The sequence below is a fragment of the Hetaerina americana genome, unplaced genomic scaffold (assembly GCF_022747635.1).
Source record: "Hetaerina americana unplaced genomic scaffold, ioHetAmer1.1.p SCAF_620, whole genome shotgun sequence".
NCBI lineage: Eukaryota > Metazoa > Arthropoda > Insecta > Odonata > Calopterygidae > Hetaerina > Hetaerina americana.
Genome location: NW_027287229.1, coordinates 67501 through 75000, shown reverse-complemented (window position 1 = coordinate 75000; position 7500 = coordinate 67501). Strand labels below are relative to the sequence as shown.

Here is a 7500-nt window from a genome sequence, read left to right as displayed (position 1 = left end):
TAGGCGTTGTTGGGGCTTTAATGGGGCCGCTGTGATGCGGCCCAGTTCGGCTTCTAGTGTCCTTCCGGCCCGCAAGATCCCCATGGGGGAGAAATTAACCCCCAGGTACGTCCAATTCTCGGACGCCCGCAGCTGGCGGATGTACTTGCCATTTCTTGTGCGGAACTGTGGATCTGAGGCTATTTTATACGTTTTTGCCTTACCGGCTGGAAACATGGAAAGCGCAATACACTTGCTTGCGTTGAATATTAACCCCCGCTTTTCTGCCTCTGCCTCGAGGATGTTGATCGACGTCTGCATCCCGGTAACAGTAGATGATAAACTGATAAGATCATCCGCGTAGGCTAACGTAGTTACGCGTTCACCCGATATCCTGTATCCAATCTGTCTTGGGACAGATTGGATGATTTCGTCAATAACCAGGCAAAAGATTGGGGTAGACAAGGGATCGCCTTGCCTAACCCCCCTGGTGAGGCTGATCGGGCTGGTTCTTTCGCCGCTAATCTCGAGCACTGTTTTACTGTCCTTATAGGACCGAACGATGTACTCCACAAAGGATGGGGGGAGGCCAAGTCTTTGCATCGTTTCCCTTATAGCCTTGTGGCTCAGGGAGTCGTACGCCTTGGCCATGTCGAGGGAGGCAACGTGCAATTCTCGGAGATTGGTTTTTGCGTCGTTTATGATCGCGCCCAGTATAGTAGTATTCTCCGCGCATCCATCCTTTATGCACCGTTGCCGCTCCTCGACTAGGCTGGCAGATATCAGGCGCCTGGCCAGTATTTTGTTAAGTTGGCGTACGACCACCGAGGTGATGCTTATTGGCCTGAAATCTTCAGGTTTTGTAGATTGGTCCTTTTTCGGGATGAACACCGTTCGGCTGATTTGGAGTTTAGAGGGAAAGGCTCCGAGAGACAGCACTATATTATAAAACAGTGCTCTAATTTTTACGGGAACGCTTCGCCATAGTCTTGGAGTGATCCCGTCAATACCGGGTGCAGAATTCGCGGGAATTGATGATCCTTCCACTTCAGTGGGCGTAACGGGATCAGCAAGCCACTGCAGATCTTTCCTTTCTCCTCTGATTTCCTCCACGGAGTGATCAGTGGGAGGGTCGCAAGAGAAGATGGGCTGCCAGTAGTTCTTCATTGCCTCGAGAGTTGGCATGTCTGCCTTTACTCGGCCGTCCAGGATTATTTTGGCGGCTCTGCCCATGTTCTTTTTGAAGAGTTTTTGGGTGGCTGCATAGTCCCTCCGCCTCTTGCGCCACCGCGCCATCTTACTACTAGCGGGGCTGCTTTTATATCTCTTCGGCGAGGTTGATTTTATTGGGAATACTTCATCTATCCATTTTAGATCCTCAGGGTCTTTGACTTCTCCTCTTAATACGGCTTCGGCGATCTTGACTAGGTCAGGCGCCTTGTGCGATGTAATGTTCCGTATGTTGGGGAGGAGATTTTCAATAGCTCTATGGAATACATTCACCTTAGTCATATCCGAGGTGGCAGTTTTTCTTCCTCCAGAATTATCAGCAGCTGGTGTCTGTGGCATAAGTAACTGCTGAGGGGTTGGTTTTGCAACTGGGAGTTCAGATGTTTTCGAGTTCTCACTGGGCCGAAGTTCGGCAATTAGTTGAGACACGCGCTCCCGGTACTCGGGTTTCTTCCGAGCCCCCTTTATGGCTTCAAGGCTTCTGCCTTGGAGAACCATCTTGTCTAGTAGGTACTTATTGATGTTTTTAGTAGAACCATCAAGTAATGCTTGAGCTTCTGCTGCTGCCATCAGCTCCGTCTCCTCCTCGCTCCAGCGCTTCTTCTTCCAGGGTAGATCGATGTTTATATTAGCTTCATCAGGGTGTCTCTGCCTCCGATGCACTCCAAGGCCGATCTTAGAGTTGAATAAGCGTTGGCAGTCAGGACATGTGAATTGGACGATAGGATTTATCGAGGAGTCTTCCGCTGCATTAACTCGGTCCCTCTGGCGATTAACCTCAGTACCGGCAGTCCGAGGCTCTGCCGGTTGGGCCCCACCGGGGTCCCCAAATCTACTCTGATTTCTCGGACCTGAGGTTTGTTTAGATCTCGGCGGGCTGGCAACCCACCGTGACCCGGGGTTTTACCCCCTGTACCTCCCTACTGAAGTTTTATCGTGCTCTAGCCACCTTCAGGTACGAAGGCAGGGCAGGTCGCTTGGGGGGGCTGCCCCCTCGTGGCTAGATGACCGGAATCTTCTGGTCGCACCAAAAGCCATCCCCGTTAGCCACCTGTTCAACACAGGTGTTGCCCGACTCTCACGACGTGGACGTGGGGATTGGCATATGGGATTCTGAGGCTCTCCCCCCAGTTAGACTGGTTGGTTCCTCAGCCCCTTAAGAGAGTCATAGTTACTCCCGCCGTTTACCCGCGCTTGCTTGAATTTCTTCACTTTGACATTCAGAGCACTGGGCAGAAATCACATTGCGTCAACACCCGCTGGGGCCATCGCAATGCTTTGTTTTAATTAGACAGTCGGATTCCCCCGGTCCGTGCCAGTTCTGAGCCAGTCGTTGAATGGCGGCCGAAGAGTGGCGCGCGGGCGGTGGCCCCAAATGGCACGAACGACGTACCACGGGGTCGCCACGCGCGTCCTCGCAGCAAGGAAGGTCCGCGGGAGGCCAAGGCACGGGACCGAACTCGGATCCACGGCGCGCGAACGCACCGATTCTCCTCGCCCAGGCCCGGCACGTCAGCTATCAACCCGCTTCCCGACCAAGCCCGACACGCCCCGACCCTCAGAGCCAATCCTTATCCCGAAGTTACGGATCCGATTTGCCGACTTCCCTTACCTACATTATTCTATCGACTAGAGGCTCTTCACCTTGGAGACCTGCTGCGGATATGGGTACGAGCCGGCGCGACACCTCCACGTGACCCTCTCCCGGATTTTCAAGGTCCGTCGGGAAATCACGGGCACCGCCGCAACTGCGGTGCTCTTCGCGTTCCAAACCCTATCTCCCTGCGAGAGGATTCCAGGGAACTCGAACGCTCATGCAGAAAAGAAAACTCTTTCCGTGGCTCCCGACGACGTCTCCGGGCTCTTTTAGGTTACCCTGACGAACCCCTTGTGAGGGCCCGACAAACAACGGTTCCGCTGCCGGGTTCCGGAATAGGAACCGGATTCCCTTTCGCCCGACCGATGGATCATTTTGCTTATGAAAATTTTTTCTATCGCCGTTAGCTTCGGATTTCTCCTAGGGCTTAGGATCGACTGACTCGTGTGCAACGGCTGTTCACACGAAACCCTTCTCCACATCAGTCCTCCAGGGCCTCGCTGGAGTATTTGCTACTACCACCAAGATCTGCACCGACGGCGGCTCCAGGCAGGCTCGAGCCCAGACCCTTCTGCGCACGCCGCCGCGACCCTCCTACTCGTCGCCGCGTCAAGCGGCACTCGACTCGGAGCCGAGTCCGCCCTGCGGCGACGGCCGGGTATAGGCACGACGCTTCAGCGCCATCCATTTTCAGGGCTAGTTGCTTCGGCAGGTGAGTTATTACACACTCCTTAGCGGATTCCGACTTCCATGGCCACCGTCCTGCTGTCTTAAGCAACCAACACCTTTCATGGTTTCCCATGAGCGTCGATTCGGGCGCCTTAACCCGTCGTTTGGTTCATCCCACAGCGCCAGTTCTGCTTACCAAAAGTGGCCCACTATGCACTCCGATCCCAGGGGCCCCCGAGGGGACCCCGTCTCCGGCTTCGATAAATCGAGCAAGCCGGAGTTCTCACCCATTTAAAGTTTGAGAATAGGTTGAAGCCGTTTCGGCCCCAAGGCCTCTAATCATTCGCTTTACCGGATGAGACTCTCCTCCGAGCGCAAGCTATCCTGAGGGAAACTTCGGAGGGAACCAGCTACTAGATGGTTCGATTAGTCTTTCGCCCCTATACCCAGCTCCGACGATCGATTTGCACGTCAGAATCGCTACGGACCTCCATCAGGGTTTCCCCTGACTTCGTCCTGGCCAGGCATAGTTCACCATCTTTCGGGTCCCAACGTGTGCGCTCTGGGTGCGCCTCCCCTCGCAATGAGGGATCAGACGCCCCGGGGGTGCGGGGACCGACGCCCGCCGGAGCGAGCGAACGACCCCGTCCTCCCTCGGCCGCCGGAACGGCGGCCTTCACTTTCATTGCGCCTATGGGTTTAGCGGAGCGTGTCCGACCCAACGACTCGCGCGCATGTTAGACTCCTTGGTCCGTGTTTCAAGACGGGTCGGGTGGACCATCCAAGCCGTAGCGTCGCGGACTCGAAACTTTCGACGCCGTCCGAGGACACCTCACGGTTCGCGGACAGCCCCACGGTGGGAAAGGGATCGGACCGGGTCCGGAACCCTAACCCCCGAGGGTGCTCGCGGAGGGCCGGACGCCTTGCGGCGCGTCGACTTTCGCTTCCTACCGTCGGACATCCGGCCTGGGATCCCGGGGTCCTTTTCCGCTCGAGAGCGGGCGGGACTCCACCCGGGCCCTTGGGGCCGGCGTCCGACGGGTCGCGACGTCCTACTCGGGGAGAAGTGCGTCACACCGACGACGAACATTCGAGGGCCACCGGGTGACGCGCCTGTGACGGGGGTCACCCCCCGCCCGCCGGCGCGCCATCCGTCAAGCGACCCTCGCCCGTCGCCGGCGAGACCTGAATCTCCCCTTTCGAAATTTCGGGTACCACCCGTTTACTCCCAAACGGTTTCACGTACTCTTGAACTCTCTCTTCAAAGTGCTTTTCAACTTTCCCTCACGGTACTTGTTCGCTATCGGTCTCGTGGCCGTATTCAGTCTTAGGTGGAGTTTACCACCGACTTTGGGCTGCACTCTCAAGCAACCCGACTCTGAGGAGCGCCCCTCCCGGGAGGCAAGCGCGGAGGTCGCACGGGCCTGGCACCCTCTCCGGGCCGTGGCCCCGTTCAAGAGGGACTTGGACTCTCCGGCGCCCCTCGGGAAATTGGACGCTCCCAAACGCCACAGCGCTCGGCGCCCCGCGGGGGGCGCGAGCTTTGGCCCTGGAGTCGATCCCTGTTCGCTCGCCGTTACTAAGGGAATCCTGGTTAGTTTCTTTTCCTCCGCTTATTAATATGCTTAAATTCAGCGGGTGGTCTCACCTGCTCTGAGGTCGGCCCAAATGATATAGTTGCCCGTGGAGAGGGAGTAATAACCGAGCCCCCACCGATCCGCAGGCGAACGCCGTCAAAAAATAACGAAGCGTCTCACCTCGACCGGCGGGGACGGGTCTCGCCCAATCTCCCGCAGAGCCCCCTATCAATCCGGGCGACGATCCATCCCAGCGAGGGATGCTCGTCGCCCCAGTACGCAAACGTTTCCGTTCGCGAACTGAATTGCCGGCCCTCAGCCAGGCGTAGCCCGGGAACAAAATCCGAGGGCTGCAATGTGCGTTCGAAACGTCGATGTTCATGTGTCCTGCAGTTCACAATTCGACGCGCAGTTAGCTGCGTTCTTCATCGATCCACGAGCCGAGTGATCCACCGTTTAGAATTTCTTTCTTTCATTTCATTTTATGTAAAAAATTCGTTTCATCGAAACATACAAACTGGGAATTTTTTCCCTTCTTTGCGAGCGAGTTGGGCGTGTGTCTTTTAAAGCCGGCTTTTGAAAGCCGGGCACCCGACTGCTCGCCTTCTTTGTCCCTTTTTCTCTTCACCAATTCGTTCCAAAGCTACGATTTTATAATCGAAAGCTGTAATGATCCTTCCGCAGGTTCACCTACGGAAACCTTGTTACGACTTTTACTTCCTCTAAATGATCAAGTTTGGCCATCTTTCCAGCAACATCGGCGCCACCGGTGTTGAGGCGGCGAGCGCCGCGCACCAGTCCGAAGGCCTCACTAAATCATTCAATCGGTAGTAGCGACGGGCGGTGTGTACAAAGGGCAGGGACGTAATCAACGCGAGCTTATGACTCGCGCTTACTGGGAATTCCTCGTTCATGGGAAACAATTGCAAGCCCCAATCCCTAGCACGAAGGAGGTTCAGCGGGTTACCCGGGCCTTTCGGCCAGGGAGGACACGCTGATTCCTTCAGTGTAGCGCGCGTGCGGCCCAGAACATCTAAGGGCATCACAGACCTGTTATTGCTCAATCTCGTGCGGCTAGGAGCCGCCTGTCCCTCTAAGAAGATAGCTACGTCGGAAGCATAATAGATTCCGACGCCTAGTTAGCAGGCCAGAGTCTCGTTCGTTATCGGAATTAACCAGACAAATCGCTCCACCAACTAAGAACGGCCATGCACCACCACCCACCGAATCAAGAAAGAGCTCTTATTCTGTCAATCCTACCGGTGTCTGGGCCTGGTGAGGTTTCCCGTGTTGAGTCAAATTAAGCCGCAGGCTCCACTCCTGGTGGTGCCCTTCCGTCAATTCCTTTAAGTTTGAGCTTTGCAACCATACTTCCCCCGGAACCCAAGAGCTTTGGTTTCCCGGAAGCTGCCCGCCGAGTCATAGAAGGAACTTCGGCGGATGGCTAGCTGGCATCGTTTATGGTTAGAACTAGGGCGGTATCTGATCGCCTTCGAACCTCTAACTTTCGTTCTTGATCAACGAAAACGTTCTTGGCAAATGCTTTCGCATCGGTTCGTCTTGCGACGATCCAAGAATTTCACCTCTAACGTCGCAATACGAATGCCCCCGTCCGTCCCTATTAATCATTACCTCGAGTTCTGAAAACCAACAAAATGGAACCGAGGTCCTATTCCATTATTCCATGCACACAGTATTCAGGCGACCAACGGCCTGCTTTGAGCACTCTAATTTGTTCAAAGTAAACGTGCCGGCCCACCAAGGCACTCGGTGAAGAGGACCAAAGAAGGATAACGGAGCCTCGCGGACCCCACCGGCAGGACGTCCGGACCGGCCAGTTGAGCACCGACAAGCGGCGAACCGACCGTCCGAGACACACCTCCGACTACGAGCTTTTTAACCGCAACAACTTTAATATACGCTATTGGAGCTGGAATTACCGCGGCTGCTGGCACCAGACTTGCCCTCCAATAGATCCTCGTTAAAGGATTTAAAGTGTTCTCATTCCGATTACGGGGCCTCGGATGAGTCCCGTATCGTTATTTTTCGTCACTACCTCCCCGTTCCGGGAGTGGGTAATTTGCGCGCCTGCTGCCTTCCTTGGATGTGGTAGCCGTTTCTCAGGCTCCCTCTCCGGGATCGAACCCTGATTCCCCGTCACCCGTTACAACCATGGTAGGCGCAGAACCTACCATCGAAAGTTGATAAGGCAGACATTTGAAAGATGCGTCGCCGGCGCTCAGACCGTGCGATCAGCCAAAAGTTATTCAGAGTCACCAAGGCAACGGACGGAAGACCGACCGATTGGTTTTGTTCTAATAAAAGCACCCCTTCCATCACTGGTCGAGGCACGAGTTTCATGTATTAGCTCTAGAATTACCACAGTTATCCATGTAAGTGTGGGTAAGATCCAAGGAACCATAACTGATTTAATGAGCCATTCGCGGT

The 7500-nt window shown here is 55.2% G+C and overlaps 2 non-coding genes and 1 pseudogene across 2 annotated transcripts in view; all 3 read right to left on the bottom strand.

Annotated features, from left to right (window-relative positions):
- LOC139695745 (large subunit ribosomal RNA) overlaps positions 1–5137 on the bottom strand; it is a 7872-nt pseudogene extending 2735 nt beyond the window's left edge.
- A 224-nt stretch (positions 5138–5361) lies between these two features.
- On the bottom strand, positions 5362–5516 carry LOC139695724 (5.8S ribosomal RNA). The gene has a single exon (XR_011702364.1). It is a non-coding gene; the product is annotated as a 5.8S ribosomal RNA (ribosomal RNA).
- A 203-nt stretch (positions 5517–5719) lies between these two features.
- Positions 5720–7500, bottom strand: part of LOC139695732 (small subunit ribosomal RNA) — a 1865-nt gene continuing 84 nt past the window's right edge. Inside the window, exon 1 of the ribosomal RNA XR_011702372.1 lies at positions 5720–7500. This exon is cut by the window's right edge and continues 84 nt beyond it. This is a non-coding gene — a ribosomal RNA (small subunit ribosomal RNA).